General features: G+C 38.5%; 1 long non-coding RNA gene across 5 annotated transcripts in view; it reads right to left on the reverse strand.

Annotated features, from left to right (window-relative positions):
* Window positions 1-21,314: 21,314 nt before the first annotated feature.
* Window positions 21,315-22,393, reverse strand: part of LOC135365520 (uncharacterized) — a 28,767-nt gene continuing 27,688 nt past the window's right edge. For 2 of the 5 annotated variants that reach the window (XR_010413473.1, XR_010413470.1), the window contains exons 5-6: window positions 22,213-22,329; window positions 21,316-21,719 (exon numbers count right to left, since the gene is read on the reverse strand). This is a non-coding gene — a long non-coding RNA (uncharacterized LOC135365520). Of the gene's footprint in view, window positions 21,720-22,212; window positions 22,330-22,393 lie in introns of all 5 variants that reach the window. The other 3 variants (XR_010413471.1, XR_010413474.1, XR_010413472.1) reach the window with 3 other exon arrangements.

Here is a 22,393-nt window from a genome sequence, read left to right on the forward strand (position 1 = left end):
TCCTAGAAATCCTAATTTTAAATTTATGAAAAATAGAACAAGAGAGAGAAATTAGAATCACACACTAACATTTTTTTCTTTCTTTACATCATTAATTTGGTATTGTCATTTTTTTATGAAGGAAGTAGTACAGTGTATAAAACATGTACTTGAAATGACATTGGAGCTCATTTCCCAGGCTTGTCACTTTTTACAACCATGTGATCGCAGAAAAGTGTCAGGAGGGAAATTAGCTCTAGTTTTCTCACTTATGGAATGTAGATAATGATACTTTGATTATAGGTCTATTATGATGAGACACTTCAATGGTATATTTAAAATAACAAATGTAAAAAAAAAATAAAATAACCCACGTATATTAGGTACCCAGCAAAAAGAACCAATATATTGTATGACAATTTACTATATGCCACTCAAACAAGAATTGATCCATATTTCTGCACAGATTATAAGATTCAGAATATAATAAATCCATTAGAATAAATAAATATATACTACATATAAAGCAGAGATGAAGTAATGGTTTATATGGTGAATGATCACTGCTTGTTGAATCTAATTTTTACAGTTAGAAATGTATTGTTAGAAAAAAAATCCTCTTATTCATATGCAAACTCTTTTTTTCTTTTTTTTAATTTCCTATAGGCAGTGATCCAAGAGTAAATTTTAAGGGGGCACTAGACAGATAAAAAATATTAAGTCTAGCGGTGCCTGGGTGGCTCAGTTGGTTAAGCATCTGACTCTTGATTTCGGATCAGGTCATGATTTCAGGGTCATGGGATCGAACCCGGTGTTGGGCTCTGTCCTGGACGTTGAGCCTGCTTGAGATTTTCTCTCTCCCTTTGCCCCTCTCCCACTCTCTCTCTAAAATAAATAAATAAGTAAAAATTTTAAAAAAATTAAGCCAAGTAAACATCTTATATTTAAAATTCTAATTTTTAAAATATATAAATAACAAGAACATACAAATCATATATGTACAGTTTAAAAGATCCTAAGGATACTTCCAGTCTGGACATGATAACATAGACTCCTTTATTTTCACTTCTTTACCCAGTGTCACTATAAAACCTGGAAATGGCACAAGGGTCAACCAAAGGGAGTTGGTTTCAAACACAAACCAATAGAAGGTCTCCCAGATCCAACACTGCCTAACCCCTGACTCATCAAAAGAAGGTAATTTAGGTAGGTTTATTCCTCTTCCAGACTGATTGGACATCTGTCTGGCAATATTAAGAGAGCCTGATAACACCAGTAAGAGGAATGAGTCAAGAGCCCCACCAGCAATTAGCAGCCAGGAGAAGCTGCTATTCCATCAAAAGGTACCAAGGGGGCATGGCAGACCTGGGAAGGGAAACCCAGCTACAGAAAGCAACTTGGTCCAAGAAACCTCTTTGTCCCTGTGGGCCCAAGACTCTGCACCCAAAGAGGAGTATAGGTCAGCAAGTGCAGACAAGGGGGATGCAGCCAAAGCAAGTCACCTGGTCCTGAACATCTTTTGTCCCCATGGACTGAGATGGTCCTCCTTACCCAGAGACACTAGGCCAGCTCAGAGGGTCTCACCACATTTCTCCCCCATCAAGAGATGCTCAGTGGCCTGGCCTGGGTAACTCCTTTGTCCCCCTCAGGTAACATCAACAGAGAACTGAAAAGGGAGCCCCAGGAGCACCAGATAAAGGGAACAGAACAAAGTCACACTGTAAAGTCTCTCAAAATTAAACTGCCATTAGAACCACAGCCCGAGAAAGTAGGCCAAGACCACATCATAAACCTAAAGAGACTGAATGCCTATTAAAATACAAGATTTAAGTAAGACCTTGTCTCCCACCTTAGTAGACAAAATGTAAAAGATAGTGTTCTTTGTGTGCTTGAAAAAAACCCCAACGGTATCCTTTAACTGTTGTGTGCATTAGATTAAGCCTGCTGATTATTATTACTTTTAAAGATTTTATTTTTTAATTTATTTGAGAGAGAGGACAAGCAGGGAGAGGGGCAAAGGGAGAGAAAGAGAGAGAATCTCAGGCAGACTCCCTGCTGACTCCCCACGGTGGAGCTCGATCTCACAACCCTGAGATCATGACCTAAGCCAAGATCAAGATTCCGACACATTAACTGACTGAGCCACCCAGGCGCCCTGAGCCTGTTGATTACGTTAGCAGCCATTGTCCAGTCCAAGAAAACGAGTAAACTACTCTAAACATTTCAAATTAAGACGGTCTTAGTAAATACAGAAACTTGTCACAGCAGTATTCCAAGAGCTGGAGAAGCAATAGAGAAGAAAAGGTTGCCATTGTCGATGAAGCTATTTTTGCTCCTCGCTGCTCTTTCTGGCACTGAATTAAGAGGCTGAGGAACCACTCACGGCCATTATTACTGGCACTAACTGGAAGACAGAGACAGGGCTACCAAAGCTGCTGGAGGCTTCAGGACCCTTCGTTGCTTGTAGTCACCTCTGCTGAGAGCTTGTTCTGGAAATTGGCTGGAGCCTAGTTGCCCCCATCAACTATGGCGGCCGCTACCAGAGCCGTGATCAGAATGACTTCTCCCTGTGCCCACCTTGTCTCTGGTGTATGGTAGTTCCATTCTGATGTGAAACGGGTCTGGATTCCTTGATTATACACTGCATGCTACACACTGGGATTCCCACCTCTGTGTATTTTAACATTTCATCTATTCAGGAATGTTCTCTGTCACTCCCTCTTTAAACGATGATGTGGCCCCCCATTTCCTGACTTCTCTCCTTTCTGGGAATCTCTATCGCTCTATCCATATCTTGATCTCCCCATTAGAGTTGAGATAACTCCCCTCCATAATCTTTCCGATTACTAATTTTTCTTTCAGCTGTATCTTCTCTGCCATGAAATTGGCCTGGTTAAAAATGACTGTCATTTTACTTTTCACCTCTGACGGGGCTATTTGATTCTGCTTCAAATCGGCCTGCCCATTCTTTGTAGATTTTTATTCTCCACAAAGTATTCAAGTGTTCTCTTTTAAAATACATGGTCGTTTAATATTATGTTTGATAATCTGAGTAAAGGACGAATTTGCAGATCTCTTTTTGCACTCTGATATTCTGTTGGTTTTCCCTCAGGGTGCTTTCTTTCCTTCTGAATTTATTAACTTTGTTCCTTGGGCTCCTTTTACTAAGAATTATACTTGTATGATTTATCTGAAGTCTGGAAGAAGGTGAAGCCTTCCATAGAAGCTTTGTGCTTGTTTCTTCTAGGCCTTCTGGACAAATACAAATGCAGGATTACTTCAAAGTTAATCACTGATTTATGGTTTTCGGACCACAGAGCTATGAAATCAGCCTGCAGATCTAAAGGAGAACTTGCTAATTTATGGGTACAAAGTCTCAAGGGTTATCCCAGGTCCAAGCTCAGCTTCAAAGTTAAAATAGCAAATTTTTCCTTGTAATCTATTTGGGGTAGATACCTTGAGGGACTGGCTTATTCCCATTATTTTTTAATTTTTTTATTGTTATGTTAATCCCCATACATTACATCATTAGTTTTAGATGTAGTGTTCCATGATTCATTGTGCATAACACCCGGTGCTCCATGCAGAATGTGCCTCTTTAATACCCATCACCAGGCTAACCCATCCTCCCACCCCGCTCCCCTCTAGAACCCTCAGTTTGTTTTTCAGAGTCCATCGTCTCTCATGGTTTGTCTACCCCTCCGATTTCCCCCCTTCATTCTTCCCCTCCTGCTATCTTCTTCTTTTTTTTTCTTAACATATATTGCATTATTTGTTTCATAGGTACAGATCTGAGATTCAACAGTCTTGCACAATTCACAGCGCTTACCAGAGAACATACTCTCCCCAGTGTCTATCACCCAGTCAGCCCATCCCTCCCACCCCACCCCCCACTCCAGCAACCCTCAGTTTGTTTCCTGAGATTAAGAATTCCTCCTATCAGTGAGGTCATATGATACATGTCTTTCTCTGATTGACTTATTTCACTCAGCATAATACCCTCCAGTTCCATCCATGTCGTTGCAAATGGCAAGATCTCATTCCTTTTGATGGCTGCATAATATTCCATTGTATATATATATATACCACATCTTCTTTATCCATTCATCTGTCGATGGACATCTTGGCTCTTTCCAAAGTTTGGCTATTGTGGACATTGCTGCTATAAACATCGGGGTGCACGTACCCCTTCGGATCTCTACATTTGTATCTTTGGGGTAAATACCCAGTAGTGCAATTGTTGGATCGTATGGTAGCTCTATTTTCAACTTTTTGAGGAACCTCCATACAGTTTTCCAGAGTGGCTGCACCAGCTTGCATTCCCACCAACAGTGTAGGAGGGTTCCCCTTTCTCCGCATCCCCGCCAACATCTGTCGTTTCCTGACTTGTTAATTTTAGCCATTCTGACTGGTGTGAGGTGGTATCTCATTGAGGTTTTGATTTGGATTTCCCTGATGCCAAGTGATGTTGAGCACTTTTTCATGTGTCTGTTGGCCATTTGGATGTCTTCTTTGGAGAAATGTCTGTTCATGTCTTCTGCCCATTTCTTGATTGGATTCTTTGTTCTTTGGGTGTTGAGTTGGATGCGTTCTTTATAGATTTTGGATACTAGCCCTTTATCTGATATGTCATTTGCAAATATCTTCTCCCATTCTGTCGGTTGTCTTTTGGTTTTGTTGACTGTTTCCTTTGCTTTGCAAAAGCTTTTTATCTTGATGAAGTCCCAATAGTTCCTTTTTGCCCTTGCTTCCCTTGCCTTTGGCGATGTTTCTAGGAAGAAGTTGCTGTGGCTGAGGTCGAAGAGGTTGCTGCCTGTGTTCTCCTTTAGGATTTTGATGGACTCCTGTCTCACATTGAGGTCTTTCAACCATTTGGAGTCTATTTTTTTGTGTGGTGTAAGGAAATGGTCCAGTTTCATTCTTCTGCATGTGGCTATCCAGTTTTCCCAAAACCATTTGTTGAAGAGACTGTCTTTGTTCCATTGGACATTCTTTCCTGCTTTGTCAAAGATTAGTTGACCATAGAGTTGAGGGTCCATTTCTGGGCTCTCTATTCTGTTCCATTGATCTATGTGTCTGTTTTTGTGCCAGTACCATGCTGTCTTGATGATGACAGCTTTGTAATAGAGCTCGAAGCCCGGAATTGTGATGCCACCAGCTTTGCTTTTCTTTTTCAACATTCCTCTGGCTATTCAGGGTCTTTTCTGGTTCCATACAAATCTTAGGATTATTTGTTCCATTTCTTTGAAAAAAGTGGATGGTATTTTGATGGGGATTGCATTGAATGTGTAGATTGCTCTAGGTAGCATTGACATCTTCACAATATTTGTTCTTCCAATCCATGAGCATGGAACGTTTTTCCATTTCTTTGTGTCTTCCTCAATTTCTTTCATGAGTATTTTATAGTTTTCTGAGTACAGATCCTTTGCCTCTTTGGTTAGATTGATTCCTAGGTATCTTCTGGTTTTCGGTACAGTTGTAAATGGGATCGACTCCTTAATTTCTCTTTCTTCTGTCTTGTTGTTAGTGTATAGGAATGTCACTGACTTCTGTGCATTGATTTTATATCCTGCCACTTTACTGAATTCCTGTATGAGTTCTAGCAATTTTGGTGTGGAGTCTTTGGGGTTTTCCACATAAAGTATCATATCATCTGCAAAGAGTGAGAGTTTGACTTCTTCTTTGCTGATTTGGATGCCTTTGATTTCTTTTTGTTGTCTGATTGCTGTGGTTAGGACTTCTAATACCATGTTGAATAGCAGTGGTGATAGCGGACATCCCTGCCGCGTTCCTGACCTTAGGGGGAAAGCTCTCGGTTTTTCCCCATTGAGAATGATATTCGCTGTAGGTTTTTCATAGATGGCTTTTATGATATTGAGTATGTACCCTCCATGCCTATACTCTGAAGAGTTTTGATCAAGAAAGGATGCTGTACTTTGTCAAAAGCTTTTTCTGCATCTATTGAGAGGATCATATGGTTCTCGTTCTTTCTTTTGTTAATGTATTGTATCATGTTGATTGATTTGTGGATGTTGAACCAACCTTGCAGCCCAGGGATAAATCCCACTTGGTCGTGGTGAATAATCCTTTTAATGTACTGTTGGATCCTATTGGCTAGTATTTTGGTGAGAATTTTTGCATCCATGTTCATCAGGGATATTGGTCTGTAATTCTCCTTTTTGATGGGGTCTTTGTCTGGTTTGGGGATCAAGGTAATGCTGGCCTCATAAAATGAGTTTGGAAGTTTTCCTTCCATTTCTATTTTTTGGAACAGTTTCAGAAGAATAGGTATTAATTCTTCTTGAAATGTTTGGTAGAATTCCCTTGGGAAGCCATCTGGCCCTGGGCTCTTGTTTGTTGGGAGATTTTTGATGACTGCTTCAATTTCCTTAGTGGTTATAGGTCTGTTCAGTTTTTCTATTTCTTCCTGGTTCAGTTTTGGTAGTTGATACACCTCTAGGAATGCATCCGTTTCTTCCAGGTTATCTAATTTGCTGGCATAGAGTTGCTCATAATATGTTCTTATAATTGTTTGTATTTCTTTGGTGTTGGTTGTGATCTCTCCTCTTTCATTGATGATTTTGTTGATTTGGATCATTTCTCTTTTCTTTTTGATAAGTCTGGCCAGGGGTTTATCAATCTTGTTAATTCTTTCAAAGAACCAGCTCCTAGTTTTGTTGATCTGTTCTACTGTTCTTTTTGTTTCTATTTCATTGCTTTCTGCTCTGATCTTTATTATTTCTCTTTTCCTGCTGGGCTCAGGCTTTATTTGCTGTTCTTTCTCCAGCTCCTTTTGGTGTAGGATTAGGTTGTGTACTTGAGACCTTTCTTGTTTCTTGAGAAAGGCTTCTATTGCTATATACTTTCTGCTTAGGACCACCTTTGCTGCATCCCAAAGATTTTGAACAGTTGTGTTTTCATTTTCATTTTCATTTGTTTCCATGAATTTTTTTTTAATTCTTCTTTAATTTCCTGGTTGACCCATTCATTCTTTAGTAGGATGCTCTTTAGTCTCCATGTATTTGAGTTCTTTCCGACTTTCCTCTTGTGATTGAGTTCTAGTTTCAAAGTACTGTGGTCTGAAAGTATGCAGGGAATGATCCCAATATTTTGGTACAGATTGAGACCCGATTTGTGACCTAGGATGTGATCTATTCTGGAGAAAGTTCTATGGGCATTAGAGAAGAATATGTATTCTGTTGCTTTGGGGTGGAATGTTCTGAATATATCTGTATATCTGTGAAGTCCATTTGGTTCAGTGTGTCATTTAAAGTCTTTATTTCCTTGTTGATCTTTTGCTTAGACTATCAGTCCATTTCAGTGAGGGGGGTGTTCAAGTCCCCTACTATTATTGTATTGTTGTCAATGTTTTTCTTTGATTTTGTTACTAATTGGCTTATATAATTGGCTGCTCCCATGTGAGGGGCATAGATATTTACAATTGTTAGATCTTCTTTTTGGCTAGACCCTTTAAGTATGATATAGTGTCCTTCCTCATCTCTTATTTTAGTCTTTGGTTTAAAATATAATTTGTCTGATAGAAGGATTGCCACCCTAGCTTTCTTTTGATGTCCATTAGCATAGTAAATGGTTTTCCACCCCCTCACTTTCAATCTGGAGCTGTCTTTGGGCCTAAAATGAGTCTCTAGCAGACAGCATATTGATGGGTCTTGTTTTTTCTCTAATCTGATACCCTGTGTCTTTTGATTGGGGCATTTAGCCCATTTACATTCAGGGTAACTACTGAAAGATATGAATTTAGTGCCACTTATTGCCTGTAAAGTGACTGTTACTGTATCTTGTCTCTGTTCCTTTCTGGTCTATGTTACTTTTAGGCTCTCTCTTTGCTTAGAGGACCCCTTTTAATATTTCTTGTAGTGTCGTTTTCGTGTTTGCAAATTCTTTTAGTTTTTGTTTGTCCTGGAAGTTTTTATCTCTCCTTCAATTTTCAGTGACAGCCTAGCTGGATATAGTATTCTTGGCTGCATATTTTTCTCATTTAGTGCTCTGAATACATCCTGCCAGTCCTTTCTGGCCTGCCAGGTCTCTGTGGATAGGTCTGTTGCCAATCTAATGTTTCTACCATTGTAGGTTACATATCTCTTCTCCCAAGCTGCTTTCAGGATTTTCTCTTTATCTCTGAGACTTGTAAGTTTTACTATTAGATGTCGGGGTGTTGACCTGTTTTTATTGATTTTGAGAGGGGTTCTCTGTGCTTCCTGGATTTTGATGCCTGTTTCCTTCCCCAAATTAGGGAAGTTCTCTGCTATAATTTGCTCCATTATACCTTCTGCCCCTCTCTCTCTTTCTTCTTCTTCTGGGATCCCAATTATTCTAATGTTGTTTCGTCTTATGGTATCGCTTATCTCTCGAATTCTGCCCTCGTGATCCAGTAGGTGTTTATCTCTCTTTTTCTCAGCTTCTTTATTTTCCATCATTTGGTCTTCTGTATCACTGATTTTCTCTTCTGCCTCATTTATCCTAGCAGTTAGCGCCCCCATTTTTGATTGCACCTCATTAATAGCCTTTTTTATTTCAACTTGGTTAGATTTTAGTTCTTTTACTTCTCCAGAAAGCATTTCTCTAATAACTTCCATGTTTTTTTCAAGCCCAGCTAGTATCTTTAAAGTGATGATTCTGAACTCTAGATCTGACATCGTACTAATGTCCATATTGAGTAGGTCCCTGGCAGTTGGTACTACCTCTTGTTCTTCTTGTTGAGGTGATTTTTTCCATCTTGTCATTTTTGTCCAGAGGAGAATAAATGAATGAGAGAACAAAATGCTAACAGGGTAATAAGGTCCCCAGAAAATATACTCTAAACAAATCAGAAAAGACCTGAAGCAGTGGGAAAAGAAAGGGAAAGAGAGAAAAAAGGAAAAAGAAAAGAAAAGAAAAAAAAAAGAAAAAGATAAAGATAAAAACAAACAAAAACAGAACAAAACCAAAAAAAAAACAGAATATGATCAAACACGATGAGGCTGCTATGTAAATCAGTGCCACACACTAGATTTTGGGTGTATTTTGGTCTGTTAGAAGAAAGTGCCTCCCAAAATTTTAAAGAAAGAAAAACTTATATATGTACAAAAATAAGGGTTGATATGATGAAGGGATGGAATATGATTGTAAAGATGGAAATTATAAAAAATTTTATAAAAGGAATTAATAAGAAGTTGTTTGAAAAAAGAAAGAAGAGGATTTAAAAAAAAAAAGTAGGGGCACCTGGGTGGCTCAGTTGGTTAAGCGACTGCCTTCGGCTCAGGTCATGATCCCAGGGTCCTGGGATCGAGTCCCGCGTCAGGTTCCTGGCTCAGCGGGGAGCCTGCTTCTCCCTCTGACCCTCTCTTCTCTCATGCTGTTTCTCTCTCGCTTGCTCTCCAATAAATAAATAAATAAAATCTTTAAAAAAAAGAAGTAAAAGGAGAGAATGTGATCAGGCAGGGGAGTAGAAAAAAACCATACACTAGAGATTTAGGGTATATTTTGATCTGTTAGAAGAAACTATCTCAAAATTTTAAAGAGAGGACAACTTATATATATATATATGCCAAAAATACAGGTAACTACTATGAAGGGATAGAATATGACTCTAAATTGAGAAATAAAAATTTTTTTTAAAAAAGGGATTGATAAGATGTTGGTTGAAAAAGGGAAAAAGAAAAATTAAAAAAAAAAAGTTAAAAAAAAAATTAACTTTGAAAGACTACAGAATCATGGTAAAAAAGCCGTGAATTCTATGTGCAGTAGTCCCCTAGCGCTGGAGTTCTGCCGTTCTCATTGATCGGTAAACTTGGTCTTGGCTCGCTGTTCTCGCTGATCTTCTGGGGGAGGGGCCTGTTGCTGTGGTTCCCAAATGTCTTTGCTGGAGGCGGAATTGCCTCGCCCTTGCCCCCTCCTGGCTAAGTAATCTGCTCGGGTTTGCTCTTGGGAGCTTTTGTTCCCTGCAAGCTTTCTGTACAGCTTTGGAGGATGAGAGTGAAAATGGTGGCCTCCCAATCTCCGCCCCAGAGGAACCGAGAACTCGTGCCCCGCTCCTTAGTGAGCCCCCAGAGAAAAGCAGTCACTCACTCCCGTCTCCCCATTCTCCGGCCACACTCCGTGCTCACCCGGCCTGTGACTGAGCGTTTCTCTCTCTGGCACCGACCCCGGGTGGAGTCTCCAAACCCAGCAGATCCCTGCGGTGCCCTCCCGCGCGGCTCCTCCCGGGGGAGGAAGGTGAGTCTCCCCGGATCTGCCGCTTGTTGGGTCCCTGCTGGAGGAGCAGTGGCCCGACTGGGCCACGGATCACGGTCAATGGCCGCCCCGAGCTGAGAGCCCGCGCCTGGGCTCCGCATCTGCAGCCGGCTTCCCTGCTCGTTACCTGGGAGCTCTGCCACACTCAGGCACCCCCGGTCTTTCTGTGACCCCGAGGGTCCTGAGACCACACTGTCCCGGAGGGTTCCACCCCCCGCTTAGCCACCAGAGTGACGTCCCTCGGCGGGGCAGACTTCTAAAAGTTCCGATTTTGTGCTTCGTGGTTCTATCACTTGCCAGAAGCGGCCGACGGAGGCCCCTCCCCCGCCGTCTATCCTCCCGAATATCGCCTCGGATTCACTTCTCCGCACGTCCTACCTTCCAGAAAGTGGTCGCTTTTCTGATGAGAGAGTTGTTGCTCTTCTTTTCTTCGATCTCCTGTTGAGTTTGTAGGTGTTCAGAATGGTTCGATCCCTATCCAGCTGAATTCCTGAGAGGAGACGAAATCCAGGTCTCGTACTCCTCTGCCATCTTGCTCCGCCCACCCGGTTTATTCCCATTTTTACATCTCTTTCAAGGCACAGGCTTTTGGCATCTCAGATTTATGGAAGGAAGATCCTATTGCAGGTAATGGACTTTTCCTCATGTACTCCAAGCCTGGAGGCCTTGCAAACAGATGGACAGGGTCACCTGGCTTCTCGAATTCCCTTGGATAAAACCAGTTTCAGTTTGGGGACCCACACTCATGCATTCCCTCACTTGAGTAATTCTTGATCACTTGCCATCTCATGAACACTTCTAAGGTGATGCTTTATATGTTTTTCCAGCATTTGGGGCTGTTTTCAGTAGAAGGTTCCTACTTAGAACTTATTACTGGATTTTGAAGTCCCCTTTTTTAGACAATTAAAAAAAAATCAATGTCTTGGCATTTTATTCTTTAAACTTTATTAAAATGAAAAGACCATAGTAGAGCTACAGCTGATAGAAATGGAAAAGAACACATATAAAAAAAAGGACACTATTTTATGTAGAGTTGGTACTGTGCAATGGATTAGGAGTATTTATTGCTGAATTTTGCCATTGACTGGTTTCCTCAATGATTAATTATATATAATCTGAAACAAAAGTGTAATGAGTGGAGGGTTTCAATGTGATCTTAACCATATAATCTTTTATAGCTGAGATTTATATTCCAAGTACCAATCACCCCTCCTCTAAATGATATAATAGTGTCCCAACAGGCTTTTTGTTCACATATGCCCTAATTAATTTGATTCTTTATGTAGCAGATCAAAAACATTAGTATCATCAATTGATATTTCTGGTTAAATATTTCAGAAAAGAATGTGTTCCTAAAACACTCTTCTGCCTGAGACTAATAAAAAAAAAAGAACAACAGGAAAAGAGAAAAGTGAAAGCCACTGGTAACAGCAGAAATTCGAAAGACATGACAGAAAACAGTATCACAAGTATAGAAGACAGTGTGAGCTAAATTAATTTTTAAGTGGAAAATGATAGCTATAAAAGTTATCTAGCACATACATAATTCTTCTTTCAGAATAAAACCCTGAAAAATGGAATTGAATTATATTCCCGACCACAATAGAAGCAGTAAACTTTTCAAAAATACATAATACCTGAATCTGCAAATTGGATTTACACCCCATACGCTAAGTACACTGTGTACTAAGAAAAATTGATACAAGGCAATTAATATTAAGTCATGTCCTTAAAATAATTGGACTTTAAGGCAAAGAAATATTTTCCTGGTGATCTGGGCATTAAAAAACCAAAATGTATCAACAAGGAGAATCAATAAGCTTGGCGTCATTCTTCTCCAGGGGGATATTAAGTGACAGAAGGGAATAAGACAATCAATACAAAGTCCTTGGGGAGAGGATGTGTGAACCAAAATGCTTTTATATAAAGACAACAGGGAGATATTTTTAAACATATAGAAACTCAGAAAAAATGGTAACCAGGAGCCCTGGTGGGAGTAAAGGTGGAGGACACTCCTTGGTGTTGCAATTTAACTACACAAAAAAATGAATAGGGGGCGCACCTGGGTGGCTCAGTCATTTAAGCATCTGCCTTCGGCTCAGGTCATGATCCCAGGGTCCTGGGATGGAGTCCCGCATCAGGCTCCCTGCTCAGCAGGGAGCCTGCTTCTCCCTCTCCCTCTGCTTCCCTCTCTCTCTCTCTCTGTCTTTCATGAATAAATAAATAAATAATCTTAAAAAAAATGAATAAAGCAGCTGTGGTAAAGTAACTAGCATCCAGCATCATGCATTCCAGTATGGAATTAAGGATAATGAACTGGGTACAGTGCTTATAAGAGAACGCTAATGTTATAAAATGTTATAAACCTTGACACATAAATATCACATACATGAATATCTTATAAAATGAAGAGGTAGAAAGGTGAAAGAGGTTGAAGGCTTTCTTCATTTTCACTTATAAATGCTTTATAATTTTCATTATCCTTCTCTTTAACCAGTGAATTATTTATGTGTGTTGGCTGTCTTTTGTTTGTTGATTTTTAATTTTATTGACACATGAATAATATATTATCGTAATGTGAACACACATTTATTTTATATTATAATATGATAGTGTAATATTATTATCAAATTTTTGCAATCTGAACAATACTATAAGAATCAGCAGGTGGAGAGGTAAGAGCAGGTTACACACTTTCTTTGCAGGTATAGATGTCTATAATATTAATATTTTTTGGCTTTATTGAAGCCTAAGTGACAAAATCATAGGCTATTTAAGGTATACATACTTTTAGTATATATACACATTGTATATACATACACATTGAATCAGTTTTCCCCATTGAATTAATTAACAATTCCATCATCTCTTATGTTTACTTTTTTTTTTTGATTCCACACATAAGTGATACTAAGCAACATCTGTCTTTGTCTTCATTTCATTTAGCTAATGCCCTCCATGTTCGTCCGTGTGTCACAGAAGACAGGATTTCCTTCTTTTTTGAGGCCGAATTGTATTCCATTATGTATATCACATTTCTTTATCCATTCATCTGTTGATGGACCCTTAGGTTGTTTCCCTACCCTGGCTATTGTGAATAATGCTACAATGAATATGGGGTTATAGGTATCTCCACAAGATGATGATTTTTGTTTCCTATCGATATAGATCCAGAAGGAGGATCACTGGATCATATGGTAGTTCTCTCTGTAATTTCCTGAGCAAACTACATAGTGTTTTCCCCAGTGGCTGCACCAACTCACCTTCCCATCAACAGTGGATGAGGGCTCTCTTTTTTTCTGCATCCTCACCACCATCTGTTACCTTTTGCCTTTTTGATAATGGACATTCTAATAGGTGTGAGGTGATGATATCTCATTGTGGCTTTGATTTGCATTTCCCTGATAATGAGTGATATTGAACATCTTCTCATGTACCTATTTGTCATTTGGATGTTTTCTTTGAAAAATGTCAGTTTAGGTCCTTTACCCATTTTTTTTACTTGGGTTATTTGTTTTCTTGCTATTGAGGAGTGTGAGTTCCTTATGTATTTAGATATCAGGCCCTAATCAGATTTGTGGTGTGCAAATATGTTCTCCTATTGTATAGATTACTTTTTAATTTTGTTGGTGGTGTCCTTTGCTATGAAAAAGGTTTTAATTTGATGTAGTGTCACTTGTTTATTTTTACATCTGTTGCCTTTGCTTTTTGCTGTCAAAGTCCCCCACCAAAATTGTTGTAAAGACTGATGTTAAGGACCTTACCTGGTGCTTTCCTCTATGAGTTTTATGGTTTCAGGTCTTACACTCAAGTCTTTAATCCACTTTGAGTTTATTTTTGTGTATGGTGTAAGAAAGTGGTTCAAATTTATTCTTGTGCATGTAGCTATTCCAGTTGTCCCAACACCATTTATTTTAGAGACTATCCTTCCCCCATTGTATATTCTTGGCTCGTTTATTTTAAATTAATTGACCGTATATGCATGGGTTTAGTTCTGGGTTCTCTAATCTGCTCCATTAATCTATATTGTGTGCTCACTTTATGCCATTACAATACTATTGTGATTACTATAGCTTTGTGCTATAGTTTAAGATCTTCTTCAAGATTGCTTTAGCTATTCAGAGTCTTTTGTAATTCCATTCAAATATTTGATTTTTTTTTTTTATATATCTCTGTGAAAATGCCATTGGAATTTTGATGGGGACTGCACTGAATCTGCAGGTTGCTTTGGGTAGTATGGACATATTTACAACATTCATTCTTCCAACTTATGATCATGAGACATCTTTCCATCTATTTGTATCATTCTAAATTTCTTTCATCAATGTCTTAACAGTTTTCAGGGTATAGGTTTTTCACATCCTTGAATAAATTTATTCCTAAGTATTTTATTCTTTTGGATGCAATTGTAAATAAGATTATTTTTTAAATACCTTTTATTTATTTCTTTTAAAGATTTTATTTATTTATTTGAGAGAGGGATAGCACGAGAAGGGGAAGGGGCAGAGGAAGAAGCAGGCTCCCCACTGAGCAGGGAGCCTGATGTGGGACTTGATCCCAAGACCCTCGGATCATGACCTGAGCTGAAGGAAGATGCTTAACCGACTGAGCCACCCAGGCACCCCATAAATAAGATTACTTACTTAATTTCTCTTTCTGGTAGTTCATCGTTGGTGTATAGAAACACAACTGATTTTTGCATATTGATTTTGTGTCCTGTGACTTTCCTGAATTCATTTATTATTTCTAATAGTTTTTTGGTAGAGCCTTTTGGGTTTTCTACATATAATATCCCGTCATTTGCAAATAGTGACAGTTTTACTCATTCCTTACCAATTTGGATGCCTTTAATTTCTTTTTCTTGCCTACTTGCTCTGGCTAGGACTTCCAATACTATGTTGAGTAGACAAATAATAAAGGCCTTTAAAACAATTCCACGGCTAACATCATACCCAACAGTGAAAAGCTGAAAGCTTTTTGACAAGATTGGGCATCCTTGTCTTGCTCCTGAACTTAGAGGAAAAGCTTTCAGCTTTCTACTTTCAGTTTCATTCCTCTATTGATAGACATTAACAATGTTTCTAATTTGGGTCACTCTAAGCAACCCCCACTTAGATGCTACTTGACACTTAGACTCCTACCTGTGGGCACCTGTATTTCTATTGTGTTGATCTCTTGAATGAAATTGTTGGATTGAAAGGACATTTTGTATTCTTAATTTTAACATATGTTGTCAATTTTTTTTTTCTAAAAAGACTGTAATACTTCACATTTTGTCCATCTTTGGATAAGCATGCTCTTTTGTCTATAATCCCGACAGGGAGGTCTTTTCTTTCTAATTTTTGCCAGTCTATTGTGTATAAGGTAATCACTTTTTTGTTAACTTGTATATTTTACTGATCAGACTACTAGAAAATATGAAAATATTTTAGTGTACTTCTTTTCTATAAGGTTTTAGTTTTCTGTGGATTCTTTAGTTATGGTTTTATCCATTTTCTATTGAACTATTTTTTCTATTTTTAAGAACTGATAAATATTAACTCTTTGCATGTCATCAGATTAGAAGTAGTTTTACAGGTGAATCACTGTCTATTGACTTTATTATGTATTTTTCCACATGTAGTTTTTGTTTATATGAAATAAACTATATTTATTTGTAAGACCTTTTAGTCTTCCAGAACCGACCATGATGGTCACCCAATCACTAATGTCTTAGTATGTATAGTCTTCTAGATTTCTTACAAAATTTTCCATTTTTTTCTTTGTTCATTTGTTTTTCACCCTAGGCTTTGGTCCATCTGGATTATATTTTTATATATGGGTAAGATGGGGTTCCATTTTTATTTCCTTCCAGATGGTTGGCCAGTTGTGCCTATGTTGTTTGTTTAAAAAAATCATCTTTTTGTCATTGAATTAATTATTGCTTTTCTCTGTATTAAAGCTCTACAAACTAAAATCCTCATTCTATGCCTATTTCACTAATCTATTTGCATTTTCCTCCATCCATATCATATTTACTTCATTTAGTGACAATACGGTGTATGTGATATGATAGATTTTCCCTGTGTGTGTGTGTGTGTGTGTGTGTAGGTACATGAATGTTTGGCTCTTCTGATCCATTTTTCTTCATTATTGATGTTCCACCTTTCTATGTCTCTTCTCTGGTAGATGGCCCTATTCAGTTTTCTACTCTGTCATTTTTGGCAAACTGTATGATTCAAGTAGCATTCTCTTTTTAGTCTATCTTTCCTTTCTATACTTGGTTTTGTTTCTTTTCTCATACTTAATCTTATCTACTTTAGCTATCCCTTTTTAGTTAATCAGACTTCCAGGGGCTTATCTATTTTACTGGTTTTTCTCCTAGGAGAATTGACTTATTGATCTACATTTTAAATGTTTTTGATTGTTTTCTATTTCATTAACTTAATTTTCTCCCTACTAATTCTTACCCCTTGCATTTTTATTTTCTAATTTCTTAAAATGGATATTTAATTCCTTCCTTTCTTTAATCTCAATGGCATTTAAGTCTCTTCATTTCCCTCTGAGAAAGGAAGAAAATTTACCTAGGTATTGTTTTACTATGTTACATAGATATTCTTTTGAAGTGCTCTTTTCCTTGCTTTCTAGTTTTTTATTTTACCTTGAATTTTTCTTAGATTCAAGGTTTTTTAGTTACTCTTCATATTTACCTTAAAAACTGGTTATCTTGATTTCATACTTTCCATTTTATTGTATTTTATCTTTAATTATGCACAGCTTTTTTTTTTTTTTCTCTTTCTTTCCTTGTTTTTTGTGCAGTTGATCAAGTTACTATTCCTTCCATGCTTCCCTTGTTAATTTGGGGATTCTACTGAAATTTTCCAATCAAAAGAGTTACTATTATTATATTCAGACATTTATGAATATAATATTTATTGAAACTAAAATAGTTATGATTTTTTCCACCAACCTACACTTACATCCCCACAGAAGCCAAAGCCAGGATGTTTTTTTCTGTTTCAAAAGTCCTTAAAAACTTCCAGGAAATGTTTTACCCCAGCAAATGGTGTCTAAGTATAAGATTCATAGACAGCACTTTCTCCCCTTCACTCCTCTCCATGTTATTGTTTCATTTCTTGTTGCTCACCATCTTCCAGTATTAGAGATGAAAAGCCTGCTGATGGCCTGATTTTTTCCCCTTTGGGGGATATTTTATTAATTATGCTTGGGTAATTGCCACCTTTAAAAAAAAAACTGTTCTTAGAATCAGAAACTTTATTGGGATTTTCCTAGATGTGTCCTTTTCTGATCTGTATAGCCTGGTGCAAAATCAGAACTTTTTATTTCAAGGACATTTTATTTTTCTTATTTCTTTCAATAATGCTTTTTTCCATAATTGCTTTTTTTCCCCTCTGGAACTACTATTTTTATTTATTTCCTATCCACTATAATTTTCATTATGCTGTATTTTTGCTCTGCTTTGAGAAAGGTTGGCACTTGATCTCCCAAGCCTCTCATGTGTAATAACCAACCTCAACTTTGACTCATCTAATAAGTTACTGTGGGTGGTTGCATTGCTGTTGGCCACTATTCATTCTTCATTCTTTGCATGATACAGTCCTGTCCCACAGCATTCGGGTTTGGCTATGTGGCATGTTTGCCTGATGACTATGAATTCATGGGATCAGTGCTATGTTTGAGCCTAGCCCATGAGAGGAATGGGCTCCACCAGCACCATCCCTTCTGCCATGACAAGGGCATTTTTCAAGGCAGCACTGCTCCTTCTCCTTGGGCTCCAAAGGGGGAAGGCAGCTGCAGCATCCCTGCAGAGAAGTCCATGTAATAGGAGCCAGAAATAAATCTTTGTAACTTGGAAGCCATAGAGGTTTTTTGGGGGGTGGAGGGGTTGTATCCACACACTTGATCAATGAATTCTTGTCTTCCAAATGTACATGGCTACAGGAAATAATGTAAGTAAATGCTGTACCACTTCATGCTTTGGCCCCTTTAACCAATGGAAATAGAGCCAGTGATGCCTTTAAATCTAAACAGAGAATCAATTCTAGAAAATGCAGGACTAATTTGGAGAAACGATCAGTTTCAGATTCAGCTCTTCTGGAGCCATGTCTAGTACCAAATTCTCTCTCATGGTTTGCTCAGGGAAGTAGAAACACCAGGGATGGTATCTAACCAAGGATAGATGGGGATTTGACTTTATGAAACTCTGAGAGCTGGTTCAAGAGTGCGTGAAACTGTGCCTCCCTAGTCTAGACATGGGACCCACCACAGGTACGGCAGACAGCTCTGAAGGAAAGATGGATGTGAACTGTAGAGTGGTGAGTGAACAAGGATCAGGGGCTCTGGGAGGACAAGCTGGAATCCACAAGGATGGATCGGAACTCACTGGTCTCTAACAGTCTACTCTGATGGTGTTGGACCAGCAGTAGAAGCAAGGACCCTTCAAAATGGTGGTAAATCTGTAAGTGGTGCAGGAATCTGAGAAACTGGAGAAACATATCCAACAGGATCTGAAAGTGCTGAGGCTTTGTCTGTTGTCCCCTTCCACAAGGTGAACCAAGGGGTAAGTGACACAGTGCCCAAGAGGACATGGCTGGGCTTCACTGCTGTTCTCCAAATCTCACACAAAACATCTCTTGTTTTGTAGCCCACACGAATCTGGAACTATGCAGAGAAGGGAATTCTGGAAACATAATTCCAGCTCTGCTAAAAGTGGACAACAATAGGGCCTATGAAAACTTCTCAATTAATATTTAATAAATGAAGGAATGCACAAAGGAGTAATTGATCACATTGAAGATTTAACTACAAGGCACTTCGGGTATGTAAATGATCAATTATCTTCTTTTCCTCCAGGAAACTTAAACTTTCTGTTGCTGAGAAATATATTTATTACCATTTTGTTTGTTTACTTGTTAGCTTCAAGTCTCTCACCTGATTCCTTCCTTAAAGCATCGTCTCAGCCCATCCGGTAGAACTTATGCTTGCATCCGTCTCAATCCATTTGTCTGTGTCAAGGAAGTTCTATTGCGATAGATTAACCAAGCATCTCTTCCTCGATGTTTTGATTATTCTGAATGTCTATCTCAACATGCAAGAGTAATCAAGTGCATTTATAGAAAGGGTTCAGGAAGAGATACAAGATAATAAAAACTGAATCTTGTTTAATGGAGCGTGCGATGTTCACTTCTTTAGATAATGAAAAAGAGAAGGATAGATAAGGAAAATAAAGATTAGCTGCTTTCCCTCACCTCAAACCTCAATCCTAATACATCTATAATAAGCCACCGTCTATCAGAGTAAAGGTAAATATTGAAAAATTAAGAGATGAACTGATAATGATTTATTAATATGAAATGATTTTCCAGTATGACCCAATTTGGATATAGATATAATTCATTAAGAGTAATTAGAAAACTGATTCACACTGAATTGTTTGGTGCCAAAATATAGTGTGTGTGATCCCAGTGTGTTAGGGACTCTCTTACTAGCCGTGGTTCTCAAACTAGCATGGGAAAGAATCATGAGGAGGGCTTGTTAAGGCATACATTATGGGCCCTGCTCCCAGAGTTTCTGATTCACTAGGTCTGGGATGGGGCCAAAAATTTGCATTTCTGACAAGGTCCCAGATGATGCTGATATTGCATGTCTGAGGACTGAACTTTGAGAAACACTGTTAGACTAAAACCACTGAAAGAGGGTGGATAGTCTGTATCTTATTTGTCAGGATCCCTTTAAGGTATGTCTTGCAGGTACCTGCAATTAACTCCACAATTAAAGTGCTTATTATCACAAATGGCTAAACACTAAGCTATATGTCAAATCATTGCTTAGCACAACCTTAAGTTAAAGCATCCACTGTATGTCTTGTTATCCAGCCAATACAGAGACTTGAGCCAGGCATTTAAAACCTTGTTTAAATAGATACAGTTACTATATCTAATCAACATAGCAGTGGGGCTTGCCAAAAACCTATAAAACTAATGGATTTGCAAGAAAATTACATCACCTTCAAATCAATGCTGTAACACAGGTGGCATTTGTAAGAAGTAAAGAAACTGACATTAACACAGCCCATCTCTGCTGTCTGCCAGTGAGTATTCCAGCTTTGTTAAGGAAAGATGGTCTCCCTTCCAAGAATTATATTTAAATATTCCAACTTAAATCATTCTAAAACGGTGTAGGAGAAAGGATCAGTGACTTTTCTAAAATCTGTCAATTGATAGGTTGGGAATATTTGGGTCTAAGGACCATAGGGCTGTCCTTATCCAGCAATGGGTGAACGGTTTTTAAAATATGTGGATTTTTTCCTATTGAAACAAATAAAAGAATGACCCTTCTAACTCAAACATCCCTTGCTCCATCACCAAAGAGGCCTACAGAAATTACAGAGCACAGTTTAATGAGAAAGCAACTGAGGACATGCATAACCTCTGCTCTGGGGACCTGCATTGCTTAGCAGATGGAATTAAAATTCTGATAAGTGATATAAGAGGTTTGTGAGGGAGGAAATTGGTGTGTGGTCACATTGTCTGCCTTAATCCCCTTCACTTTGCACTACCCAGGTTGTTGTTAAAACCAATCCGTGAGGAATCATTTTCACCTTGAAAACTGCAGATGTTCATGTGAAGCTTAGAAATAAAGCTCTCTGGAAAATGCTTTCCTGGATAATCCTGGAGAAATAGAAAGCACGTGCTGAAAGTATGCACGTGCGTGCGCGCACACACACACACACACACATATGTGCCTGCTTGCACACCGCCCTCATAAAAGAGCTATATGAAATTAGCATATTTCCTAGGAAGAGATATTGTGATATTGTACGCTACGATTTAATCAGCTACAAATCTATTCAAGCATAAAAATAGCTTATATTCCACTGACTGAGCTGCGTAAATGTTCTACCTACATGACTAGATACTGACATAGAAATATTTGGATCACTTGGGTTTAGAAATACCTGTATACATTCCACTACAAACATTTTGTTACCTCCTTAAAAAAATAATAATTAGAGGGAGAAACTCACAAGCATGAGCCAACAATGGAAGGACCAAGTACTGACATGAATCCTATTCGGTCAGGGCCCCACACTTACGATATCCATTCACCTTAATTATTTCTTGTTCCAAATACAGCCACACTCGGGGTTAGGGTTTTACCATATGAATTTTGTGGACACATGCATTCAGCCCATAACACGCATAATGCCCATTAACAATGAATTTACTCAGCATTCACCTGTAGGCTTCTTCTAATTTAATCATGCAAAGAAAAGACAAACTATGAATTTTAAACACATTTCATTTTCAGCATTATCTTTGTTTACTGTGCTTCCACGGTTGCTATTTGGAAACTAAATGAGGAAGTGTAGCTTTTGCGGAAACGTTGCTTCCTGCTTTAGACTGAATTACTTAGTTCTCCTCCTGGCCCAGAGACGGAGGCTGGTATCATTTTCGTATCATACAGGAGGAAACAGTCGCAATCCTGGCAACCAAACTCCCTCAGAACTTGGAAAAAAAAAAAAAAAAAAGGTGTCAGATACTTCACAGATTTCTCCCGGGGCATCATCTGAGCTAGAGAAACTCCCTTTGTCCAAATTAGGTACTAATACTTTTTTGATGGAGAAATACAAAACAGAACTTGACTTCTTTTTCTGGTCCAAATTTCTTCCAATCATGTTATCTATGAAGAAGGTAGATGATATCACCACAAAAATAAGGAAGTGAATTAGCACCATTTTCTCATTTCAAACCCAAAGCAAGCACCCTACCACACACCCATTTCCCCTCGGATTTTAGATTCAGCTTCCGGTCACTCTCTCCTTGTGTCTTAGCCTTTGATTTGCCCTTTACTCCAATGACTCATGTTTTTCTCAATTAACAAATTTCCACACACACAAAACGATACGTATCCTCGCATCCAATACCGTCCTCCTTTTTCTAACGTAAGCTTGATCTCACTTGGCCCCTGACGTTGGGATGACAGTCATGAAGTCTTTACCCCAGAGTCGCTGCATTAACCAAGCAGTTTCTGCTCTGCAATGCCAGGTGCCATCATCCTCAACCACTTGTGATCTGAACGGTCTCCTCTGGAACAGCAGGTCACTATCGCAGCCTTCTGAGAAGAACATGTGAAAACATGGTGGAGAGAAGGTGGAATAAAACACTTTACTTGGAAGAAT

This window comes from Mirounga angustirostris, unplaced genomic scaffold (genome assembly GCF_029215605.1).
Source record: "Mirounga angustirostris isolate CCGP_5_RB_7025 unplaced genomic scaffold, mMirAng1.0.hap1 SCAF_8, whole genome shotgun sequence".
NCBI lineage: Eukaryota > Metazoa > Chordata > Mammalia > Carnivora > Phocidae > Mirounga > Mirounga angustirostris.